At 38.4% G+C, this 12,238-nt stretch overlaps 1 long non-coding RNA gene across 1 annotated transcript; it reads left to right on the top strand.

The window, feature by feature from the left end:
* The first annotated feature begins 537 nt into the window (after positions 1–537).
* On the top strand, positions 538–12,007 carry LOC140629864 (uncharacterized). The gene is made up of 3 exons (XR_012027683.1): positions 538–628; positions 2,304–2,379; positions 11,570–12,007. It is a non-coding gene; the product is annotated as an uncharacterized lncRNA (long non-coding RNA).
* The last annotated feature ends 231 nt before the right edge of the window (positions 12,008–12,238 follow it).

Here is a 12,238-nt window from a genome sequence, read left to right as displayed (position 1 = left end):
CTGCATTAACCCTCAGCAGGCACATCCTATTGCCTCATCAAATGTATAGTAACCAGCTGGCTTTCATCACTTGGATAATATTCTTTGACAACCAGCAAGACAGTTTTCAGCCAGAAAGCAATCAGCAGTTTTTCTAACAACAGCAACAGGGGGATTCCTGGGTGGCTCAGTGGTTTAGCGCCTGCCTTCGGCCGAGGACATGATCCTGGAATCCTACATTGGGCTCACTGCTTCTCTTTCTCTCTCCCTCTCTCTCTCTCTCTTTCTCTCTCATAAAAAATAAAACAAAACAAAACAAAACAAAAATCCAAAAAGCAAAAAACAAAAGAAAACAAAACCAGAAGGCAAAAGGAGAACCTTCTATTATTTCACTAATTGCTATAAATCAGGAACATTCCTGTGTCATAAGCAGGATATACAAAAAATACACAGTAAGGCCCAGCCTGGCTCCTCAAGGGATGGGCTCTCATTACTGCGTTATGGAACATGGCTCTAGGCAACCCAGTGACCTCACATTTAGATTTATCTGGAATAGAACATTTCATTTGTAAATGTGAAAATGATGATAGAGGATCTGAAGGGAGTCTGAAGATTTGAAAAAAAGAAAAGAAACCATTACAAAGATGAGGCAAGAAGCTACACGAATTGACTTGCTTGCTCCATTCCCGGCTTGGGAGATGGCCATACAGCATTGTTCCTTGCACATCTGGTTCAGATGTGATGAGAAGGGCCATGTGAGGCTGAGACGAAGGACATTTGGTGGTTTCTGTGCTCTATGTCTTCTCCTCTTCTCCTCATTCCTGCATCTATGATGTCTATATTTGCGCGACTCTTTAATGAGATGGCTTTGGCCATCTATATTTGTGTTTTGAGGTTTTTTTCTTTTTCTTAGACAAAGGACATGAATACATGGGAGAAGTGCTTTCAGATCCCTTCCTGGATTTTCTACTGAAAGTCAGATGAGGTTCATTTTCAGAATGCTAAAATGATATTCATTCAATGTTGGGTTCACAGTTGTTTGACTTCCACATAGCCATCCCGTAGTATCCACGTGGGCCACCTCTAACAAGCTTCCTGAGGTCTTTTATTGGCAGTGGAAGTGGGTTTTTCATCTCTGATGTGTCTCATGAATCTAAGTGGCCCAGGAGTTTATTTTCCTTCCTTTTCCTACACCTCCCACTCCTTCATTTAGGCTTCTAAAGACAAACTTTGAATGTGATTAATGATGGCAGAGATTAGGAACATAAAGTTCAAGTGCTGAATTGTTTATTTGTTTAAGAGAGTTGTTTTCTGGCTTTTCTTTACACAGCCACATGTTCACGTGAAGAGCTCTACTCTGTTGTTGGCTGGAAGAATACTGCTCAAGAGAGTGCTTGTTACAGAGAGAGGCAGGGGAAAAGTCCACTTTTTAAAGTAATTCCATCTTTTGGATGATTCTTCTTTCATTCTTTGCAGGGAAAGAGATGCATCTTTGGTGAGGTTTATATCAATTTCAGGAAACCTTCCAGAGGTTAGAATCTGACTGCTGGTTGAAACATGTAATTGGATCAGTTGGGGGTTCTCAGTGAAGCTCAAAGTGAAAATGCTGTCAGTATATGCTTATCGTATAGCAAGATGTATTTGGAAAGGGATGAAGACCTAGAGCATTTAGAGTTTGTATTGAAATTTTGTGTCTTAGGAGACACCTCACTGCTCAGATCAGAAATATATAATTTCTCCCAGAAGATGTACTGTCGTTCTCCAGAGAGATATTTTAGGTTACCAGGTTAGTTGTTCTTTCCTCACAGAAGGGAACAATGAGACTAACATTCTTTCTCCAGACGGTGATTCAGCTAATGCCATTTGCCTTCTGACCTAGGGCATGCCGCCATACTTCGAAGGCACTCACTGGAGCTGGGAGAGGCTGCATGGCAGGCAAGGCCAAACAGGTGTATCAGCATTGCTTTCTGGATGAGTGACCTTTGTACTGGAATGAGAAACATACATTTCCTTAGTGGTACTGGAAGGCAGAGAAGTTCACTGTTGTTTCAGCTAGATTTCCAGAAGCTTGAGCAGGGTCAGGTCACTGCCTCAATTATATGTTTAGCTCCAGTACAAATGAATTTTATATAATATGTGTCTAGACTTAATATGCCCAGATTTGAACAAAGAGAATTTCAAGTTTCCTTCACTTCACTCCTATGTTTGCCTCATCTGATTGTCTTGGTTGGCCTCGTTATAAGGATTGGCCCCTGCAGGGTGCTAAGTGCCTGCTAGTGCCACCAGGAACAGGCATTCCTGTCTAATTCAGAAGTCTCCTTCAGGTGGAGGTGGAGTCCCTGTAAACAGCACCTCTGCACTTCATTACTTCCCTGCCATATGATGGCAGCATTTTCGTGGGTAAGGGAATAACGTTCTCTTCATTATTTTAATTTTTTTCTTTCATGTTCAACATGATGATTATATTAACTTCAGTTTTGCCTTTTGGAAAATGATCCTTTGTTTTCCTTCAATGAAAATGTGTTACAATTGGAAATAGTGATTTCCTATCATTTCACCTTTCTCTTGAGAAGAGGGACTATGGAATTTTTCAATTATTCATTTATTTAGTCAACTTTAAATCTTTACTCTTCTCCTTATGTCTTCCACAATGAATGCTGACAAACTACAGGAAAAAAACACACATGAAACTTTTAATGTTAAATTTTTGAGGTTTTTTTCCCCTACATTTAAAAATTTTAGGATTGTTATCCTTTATGGGTTGATTGCCAAATATTTCTTTAAAGTTATAGCATTTGCTTCCTGTTTTCAAGGGTTATCTGAAATCAACTACTCAAATATAGACTAGTTAGAAAACACAACACTTAAATTAGACTGCACGGGGGGGGGGGAGGGGTGCAGCCACAGTTCTGTCCTAGGGCAGGTGTCAGGGCTTGTGTGTGCAAATGCAAATACTCGGCCACTGCAAGACCCAAGATCACACAGGCTCCCACACCCATGACCAGGGACCCAGCCCCACCTCACTTTGTGTCCCAGTGCATCGCCCTGAAATCTGCAGGCTCCACTCCTGAGGTCTGGGGTTTTCCTAGTAGGTGGGTGATTGCCCTACTTCCTTTACACTTTTGTCTTGTCCCTTAGAAAGAAAGAGAAAAATTTTGATGTTCCTTCCACCTGTTTGACACCATCTTTCCTTGATCTGAAGGTATTTATAAGTATTCCCTCCATGCTACATTTTTTGTAGAAGCCTCCCAATTGTTTTACTGCATCATTTTTCTTTTTGCAGTGGCCGGGGGCACATTTTGTTTACATTAAGATAAACCCTCATATACCAGTTGCAGTAATTACTCTGAACATGATTGTTTACTTAGTTTGTTGTGCAGACAATGCCAGAGATTTTGAGGGAAAAGAACAGTGATACCAAGTGGATATTTGACATGTGGTTCTATGAATAATAATGAGTAAGTAAAATTGCTATAAATCTTTTTTAATATCCAAATGCCAGCTGGGTTACTTTCTGTTATTCAGACTAAAGACACCAACATGATAATGATATTAATGGTCAGGTCATTAGTTGAGGCAGTTTTCCTTCTTTTGATCACAGTTGCTACCTATGCTGCTGACCAGTCATATCAGCAGACAGAAATTCATATGCAGTAGGCACCTTTGGCTGCTTCTTCCTGGCTCACCCTCAAAGTTCTTCTTTACTTCAAGGACAAAGTTCCCAGGCTCTTCACACAAGATGCTATCTTCTTTCCCATCCCTAACATCAGGTGCTCAGCCATCCACAGTACCCATCAATTCCTCCACATTTTGCAGTGATTGTGTGTTTACTGATCCATTTCCCCTTAATTAGCTACATATCATCTGTTTGGATACCTTAATCTAGGAGAATATTTGTTGAAGAAGTTAATTAGTCTGTATTCCAATATGTTGTACATGACTCTATGTTGTCACAATAAGTCATCAACACTGGGGTTTCTCATCTGACTCTGAGAGATAGCATATGGCCATGCTGCACATCCCACATGGTAGTGCTCCTAGGAAGAGGACTGACTGACCAACCACTCTTCCCCGTAAGTGCTGAGGGACCTGATAAGTTGGCTAAGTGGTGCAACCTTCACTTAGTTTCATGATCTTGGAATCTAGCAATGAAATTTTTGTATATAAATCTTTGTTTCTCATTCCTGATTAATTTTTGACTGAAAGTCTCAGGCCATAAGGCCACTGCCAATAAACTCACACCTGTTTTCTGAGGACTGGGCACTCAAGCTGGTTGCATGAGTGATAGAAACTCTCTCTCCATGGCACTGCTTTGCATTCCATCTTGCAGACGTGGATGCCCAGTGACCTGAGTCATTTGGAGAAGCTGGCTTCCATCCTCTGCCCATGAAGGAGGAGGATGCATTTCCTTTTGTTTGCATCCTTCTCACCTGCAGGCCATACTTGCTGTCTCACGGATCAACAGCTCAGCATGACTTTGTGCCCAGACACACAATTGCTGGGAGGTTTGAATAAAAGAGTTAGGAAATCCTTGTCATTCCTGATCACTATTAAGCAATCAATTTCCCTGGAAACTTACTTACGTTGGACCAGATAAGCTGTCAGCACTCTGAGTGGCCTTTCACTGAAGTGTACCACCTCTTGCCTCTTCCCCTGTTTACTTAAAACCTGCCTCACGGTCAGATTCTGTCAGACCCGGTGGGTTCACCGGTTGTCTCCAACCCACCAGTTAGTTCTCCTTCATTCAGGTGCATCATTGAAAGAACTAATTATAAGAAAATACAAAAGGATGTGCGGATTGACTCACTCTGATAGCCAAAAGTGAACAGAGAAGTCTGTTATAGAGCACTGTAGCTGTGTGAAGTGAAGAGGGAGAGGCTTCTTTGCTTGGCCCCCAGGGCTGGCTTTCTTTTCGCAGATAGAGATGGAGAGCAATTAGAGTCTGGAAGTATAAGCAAGCCAATCTGTTGTGTTTATACAGAGAGGTTCCCCTGAAGTGAGGCAGAAGCAGAGACACAAGTAATGAGCACATGTGTTTGGAAAGAGTATAAGGTACTTATAAATATTATAGTGGCGTCGCTATAGTTAAAGGTCTGGCAGCATTTCCATTATAAACTCTCATTGTCAGAGGTTTAAAAACTCTGCTGTAAAAATTCCAGGCTGCAACTTGGCATTGCAAGATATGCCTGGGAACAAAGCTTTTATCCCTGACCCCAAGCAGGTTTCTCTTGGTGTTCCCAGGAAGCCCTGCTTAAGTCTCTGGCCCTCTGATCCTGTTTGGATCTACTGGGGGAGCAAAGAGGCAGGTCTAGAGCCCACATGGCAACCTAAGGTCTTTTGGTCATTGAAAAGGGGACATCTGGTAAGAAGCACCCACACATTCTTTGACCTCTTATTGGGCATGAAGGTTGGTTTGCATAAGATGCTTAGTAAGGGCCATGTGTCAGTGGACATGCAAATAAGGTTAGGAAAATGCAATTAAAATCAAAATAGTAACATTGAAGAGCTAAACATTTTGCATAGCTAGCTTTAGGACCATCTTTAGGATCATCAGTGATTTGTAAGAGAAATCTCAAGGCTGCTAACCCAAGAGACTACACTTACCAAATAAATCACTATGCTTTATCTTTGATCCATAAAGTGAATGATCAAAACAAAACTGATTAGTATATTGGCATTGTAGGTTACACAAAGACCATTAGGATACAAGTAGAGCATTTGGAGAATTAATCTGTAAACAATTTTAGATTAATAAAACATTTGAGAGACCTTTTTTCCTATCATTTAATGCTATCGGCAAGTGAGAAATCTAATCAATGAATGCTCATTAGCCTTAACTGAAAACAAATGTGACACTGAACACATCTATGGGTCTCCAGTGACTAGCCACACTCAGTGAGAGGCTTCCCTTCTTTCCAGGTGCTCGATAGCGTGGACTGCTGCAATGATGCACCTTTGGGCAGGGCATCAGGCTCTTGCCCTTGGTGAGCTTTCCTCTTCATCTCATTTAGTCCTAACAACCTCTGCTCTCTTATCATTAAATTATCCCGCTTTGTCACATTCCTGTAGCAGCTGCAAATGAATGTCTTTTCCTTGAGTATCAGACTGACATGAGCTGTGTCATCAGAGACATCCTGGATGGTTAAGGAAGACAATTCATCAGGTAGCTTAACAGAGCCTAGAAAATGTGCCAAAGAGTTTGTGGAGCTTATTTTCAATTCAAAAAAAAAAAAAAAGGAAAAAGAAAAAAGAAAAGAAATGGTAAGTTGAAGGCCATGCCAAACCAGGACAGATGCTTTATCCAGAAAGTGAGGATTCCTTTCATGCATTCATTTGCCATAATAAGTGGTCAAGAGCAAGTCAGAAATTAAAGAAAAAATCTTTGTTCATATCCCATAGATTCATATTTGATCTTTAACTGCTCTCTTAGAATTACTGTATCATCTCTACACTGGTAGAATCATCTTTACCAAAGAGAAAATTACTAGCAATCTCATTTTCCATTTATTCAATTCTGTCAGAAATGGGGCTTAACTGATGTATAGGAGACTGACTTCATTCCCTAAGAAAGAAATACACTGTGATAACTGACCCTTCAATCTCAGCAGAGCCCACAGTATAAAAAAGTAAGAAACAAAAAGTAAAACTGCTTGAGTTCTACATAGCCCAGCTTAGATTTTTAGGCTTACTCTCAAATGCCTTGGCTTTAGTTTAGATCCTAGAAAATATGGAGTGAGGATTGGAGATTCTATTTCAATTCCAGATTTCCCTTTCTCCCAGTGGCAAGAATATGGGGGAGCATATAAACCAGGCTAAATTCAAAATATCAGTAGTAAGATTCAGGTTTGCTTACAGGGCAGGCATAATAGTTATATGAATTAGAATATTTTAAAAGAAAGTTAAATATATTGAAACACACTTCTTATTCAATCAGGCATAAAGTTTTCTGAAACTATGAGTCTGTCAGTTGACTCTATGCTTTGTTTTGTTTTATTCTGGAGACCAAGTGGGAAATCTGTACTGTGTGGCTTGTCTCCTGATTGCTACCTCTACTGTTTTGGATACTCCTTTTTCCTTCTCTCCATTCATCACCTCTTCTCAGCATTTTAAGGACCTCTAGGCAGCAGGACACATAGAACCATTTCCACTATTACTTCCAAGTGAGTGACAGCACCATTCCAGGCTGGTCTTTATGCTTGAAGAGCCCTGCTGGACAGGTTGCACTGATTTGGAGCATGCACATGGAAATATCCCATTACTGTACTTATTTTGTAATTAGCAATTGGTGGTAAAATTTGTTTGCTTGTCTTGTTGAATTTTCTTTAAGAGGGACATTTAAAATCTATTATGTCATTTTTAAGGTTTGAAAATGTGTATTAGCTCCTTGCAGCCAATACTAATTGTCTCCTAGATTAAACACAACACATGCACACATTACTCAGCAGAGAAGTCATAGACTATATACAGCCCGTTTTATGAGCCAAAAGATCAACATAGCTTTCACATAACACTTGGATCGATATTTCCTCTTATTGAAGTTGCTGATTAAAACTGCTTGAACTCTGTCACTATTTGTATAGTCTTCTGACCAGTTTAAATTCTAAAGTGCCTCAGGGCCTCCAGCCATCAATAGTAGAGAAGATCCACTTAGACTGGTTTTTAGTACATTTTTTTTCCTGTGGTAAATAGCTAAATGGGGATAGATTGGGTAATTTTATCACTGGGTAAAATTTTAGTAGTTACACATCTGTAAATCATCATGAATAGTAATTTCTCTCTGGATAGGATTATAGGAAGCCTTCTTGTTTCCAAGTCAAACTCCCCAACTTTGGGATTGGATGAAATTCCATGAGAATGGAGAGGGTAGAGCAGGGCATCCTGTGCCTGACCAGAGGGGGCTCTTAGGCGTCAGATTCCCACAATGTTTTCTTTAATTTCAATAATTTATACTGTACTCCGTAATGTATCCGTGTTTTACTTTAATAGAAAACTGACCCATAATTCCATAGTATAATAAAACTCTTGTTCCAGGAAGATTTATCCCCAACCCTCACCAAGTCCCCAAGGCTTGCATTGCCTGCTAGAGACCTCCAGGACTGTAGAATCAAAGTCTAACCCCTGGCCTGGCAGGTATAACCCCACTGCCTAGGTTGAGTTGATTGGAGTCGTTTTAACCTAAAAAAGAAAAGGCTAAATGTGGGTGACAAGATAATTTGTATTTTTACAGAAAACAGATTACAAGAGGTAGAAAAGCTAATAAAAAATTAAAACAGATCGTTAAAAAAAACCTGATGGTTTCTTCAATCTTGGAAACTAAAAACAGAAGGATATGTAAGTCTGTCCTTACAGTGAGGCCTTTCTGTGGTCTGTTCTAGTGCTAGAATTTCAAGATAGTTTTCCATTAAACATTTTCTCCAGGAAGACAAATACAGTTTTCTTACATTAGGGTTATACAGGAGATTGTAATTTTTTTTGTAGTTTGAAGGCATAACCATTGTTACATTAGTAATGATGGAAAAGTAGACTTTTCTTACAAAAATCATAAAAGTTGGACAATTGCCAACTACCTGTTGGCTGAGAAGGGAAGCTAATCTGCGGGCTAACTTCCTTTCACTGGTGTTGTTTTCTACAGAAATAGAGAATAACACTTCCCACAGTGCCACTCCTCTGCTGTCAGAGCTGGAAATGTTCATAGTCCAGGACAGAAAAAAAGATGATGCACTGTTTGTTGATTTCTCCCCCATCATCATATGGCCACTGGCCAGAAGGCAGCCCTTGGCAGCTAACAATGAAATAGGAAATGGCCTGCAGTAAATATTCCCTTCAATGCCCTTTCTGGCAACAACACTTGTCAGGAAAAGATGGAGGTATTCAAATGACTAATGTGTGTGATCTAAAATGCTTTGAGTTTATCTGGGGAATGCCATAAAAAAACCCAATTATTGTTTTCTCCTCATTTTCATCATCAAGAACACAAGAGATAACAAATGCCGGCATGAATGTGGAAAAAGTGCACCCTTGTGCACTGCTGGTAAGACCATGAAGTAGTGCAACACTCAGGAAAACACTATGGAGGACCCTCAACAAATTAAAAATAGAATTATGATATTATCCAGCATTTCCACTTTTGGGAATATATTCAAAGGAAAAAAATCTCAAAAAGATATATATACTCCCATGTTTATTGTAACATTATTTACAATAGACAAGACACAGAAGCAACCTAAGTAAGTATCTATCAATAGGTTAATGGATAGGTATCCATCAACAGATAAAATGTGGTATATACATATTGGAATATTAGCCATAAAAATGGGTGAGATCTTGCCATTTGAGACAACATGGATAGACCTAGAGGGCATTATGCTAAGTGAAATAAATCATACTGAGAAAGACAAATACCGTATGATTACTCATAAGTGGAATCTAAAAAATTGAATAAACAAAAAGCAGAATCAAAACTACAAATACAGAGAACAAACTGATGGTTGCCAGAGGGGAAGAGAGAAGGGGGGTTGGGCAAAATGGGTGAAGGAGAGGGGGAAATACAGGCCTTAAGTTATGGAACTAGTAAGTCATGGGAATAAAGAGCAGAACATAAAGAATATAGTCAATGATATTGTGCTAGTGATATAATAACACAGATGGTAGCTGCACTTGTGGTGAACATAGCATAATGTATAAAAGTGTCAAATCACCTGGAACTGATCTAACATTGTGGTTCAACTATACCAAAAAATCATCCAAGTCATAAATAAAGATATTAGAACTAAACCAAAATAAAAATCATAGTAAAATAGAAAAAAATTAAAAACAAAACAAAACAAAAGACCAAACTTACAGAAAAAGAGACCAGAATTGTGGTTTACCAGAATTGGGGGATGGGAGTACGGGGAAGGAGATAGGAAATTGGAGGAAGGTCAAAAGGTACAAACTTCCAGTTATAAGATAAACAAGTACAAGGGATATAACCTACAACATACTAACTACAGCTAATGCTGCTCTATGGTATTTAGAAAAGTAAAGAGGGTAAATCCTAATAGTTCACGTCACAAGGAAAATTTTTTTCCCTTATTCTTTTCTTCTTTCTTTATATTGTTATCTATATGAGAAGATAGATGTTAGACGAACCTATTGTGGTGATCATTTCACCATATATGTAAATCAAAGCATCATGTTATATGCCTTAAACTTATCAACTAGAAAAAGTTGATAACAAAATTTAAAACACGATAACTACCTTAAAGTATACAAAATTATCTACAATCTCAAAATCTTATAAATTTCGAAAAACTTTGTCTAATTTCAGATATTAAGTTCTGAAGACAAGAAATGATAAAATAGCTCAGTATTGGAGAAAGATTGCATAAACAAGTGTCCTCCAATATACGATGGATATGGAAGGTTTTGGAAAAGATAAAGTGGTATCTTGTGTCAATATCAACCTATCAATACATGGTTGCAGTTCTAGGGTGGTACTCTTTGGAGTCTGTGAGGCGCGGCAGTATTAAAATCATATAAGATTAATACAAATGTACAATACTATCATTAGGCTTCTGTCAATCCCAGACTTTCTTTCATTATGGCGTTAATGATTATTTACTTGTTAAGTGATTTAATTATTAAATGTGCTTACTAAAGTTCAGAGTCTTCACATTTTTGGATATATGTTAAATACTGTCACATATACATGCTTTTGTCTACCTGACATATTATGTCCTAGAGTAATATTCATTGACCAGGTACTTCTTTTCTGTATAATTTATTTTTTCTGGATTGAAGACCTCTTTGCCTCTTTAAGTGTATCAGAGATAGTAAATATATGTGATATATTTAAATATATGTTTAATAACTTTTTATAGTGGGTACACAGATACTGTGTTTCCTACTTACAGATGTTGAAATCTACTTAATGTTCTAAAGTTTTCGCAGTACTGGGCACCTGGATGGCTCAGTCTGTTAAGCATCTGCCTTTGGCTCAGGTCATGATCCCAGGGTCTTGGGATCCAGCCCCTCATTGGGCTCCCTGCTCAGTGGGGAGTTTGCTTCTCCCTCTGCCCTTCTCCCCTGCTTGTGATCTCTCTCTCTCTCTCTCAAGTAAATAAAGAAAATATTTTAAAAACATAAAATAAAATTTTACACAGTACTAATTTCAACTACCATAATATATATAATGAGAAAAATAATATGTTAGCTATTAGTATACTGTGTAAAGTAAGCATTTCTTGAGTTTTTTCAGAGCAACAGAGCACATTTTCCAACTCTCAGCCTCCCACCGTCACATTTTATGGATCTGTGAATAGTAAAAGTAAAGACAAGTTAATTAGCTTTCATTCTTGCTAGCTGATTGCCTGTGCTCTTAGCTACTTCATTCCAGTGATCTGCATAACTGAAAGCTAGTATAAAATCTATGAAAATTATTTATCAAATCTGTTAAAAGTGGCAAAGGTGCTCAAGTCAGATGTCCTTTATTCTTTAACGTTTTTTTTTTAATTCTTTAACGTTTTTAGAAAATTTTTCAAGTGTCTTAAACTCCCAAGTGGAAAAATAACCCACCAAGTGACTTTTCCTCTTCAAATTCCACCCTCAGGCTGGAAGGAGTCGGAGCTTTTGCGTCTGGACCTGTCACGAGTTTGTTCCAATTTCCTGTCCAACAGAGTTATGGCATCTCAGCTCCTTCATGGTTATAACTGAAGAAGACACTGGTTTTCACCTGTTCTCAATTTCAGAAAGAGAACTTGCTTTTCTTCTAGAATGTTTAGGAAGTATGGTCAAGTTAGACTTGATTTATCTTGCAAATGTTACTCTAAATCAGGCAGAGGATTTGAATATGGAAACAGATTTATGATTTGGGGAGTGTGAGCTTGGTGCTGGTTATTCCACTGGAGGAGTGAGAAGTCTTGATGTGAGAACTAGGGAGTGGGTTAAAAGGGAAGACACTGAATGGAATGGGAAGACATAGATGAGAGAAAGAAAAAAATAATTCTTTACAACCCAGAATTAAAACAAGGTAGTGGCTTAAAAATTACATTTGATTTGTATGAAATTTTATACCATCAAATCTATTAGTCAATGGAACATCAGATAGTCTTTATGCCAAGAAGGTTGAAAATTTTGTTGTTTTTTTAAACAAGTTTTCTGATGCCTTAATATGTATTTTCCATGCTAGAGGGTATTTAAGTATACTGTTAACTAACTATTCTTCTAAACATGTAGAAATAATAATATCTGAACGTGTAAGAGTGAGGGGTTAACTTAC

This window comes from Canis lupus, unplaced genomic scaffold (assembly GCF_048164855.1).
Source record: "Canis lupus baileyi unplaced genomic scaffold, mCanLup2.hap1 Scaffold_300, whole genome shotgun sequence".
In the NCBI taxonomy this organism is placed as follows: Eukaryota; Metazoa; Chordata; class Mammalia; order Carnivora; family Canidae; genus Canis; species Canis lupus.
This window is presented reverse-complemented; position numbering and strand designations above follow the sequence as displayed.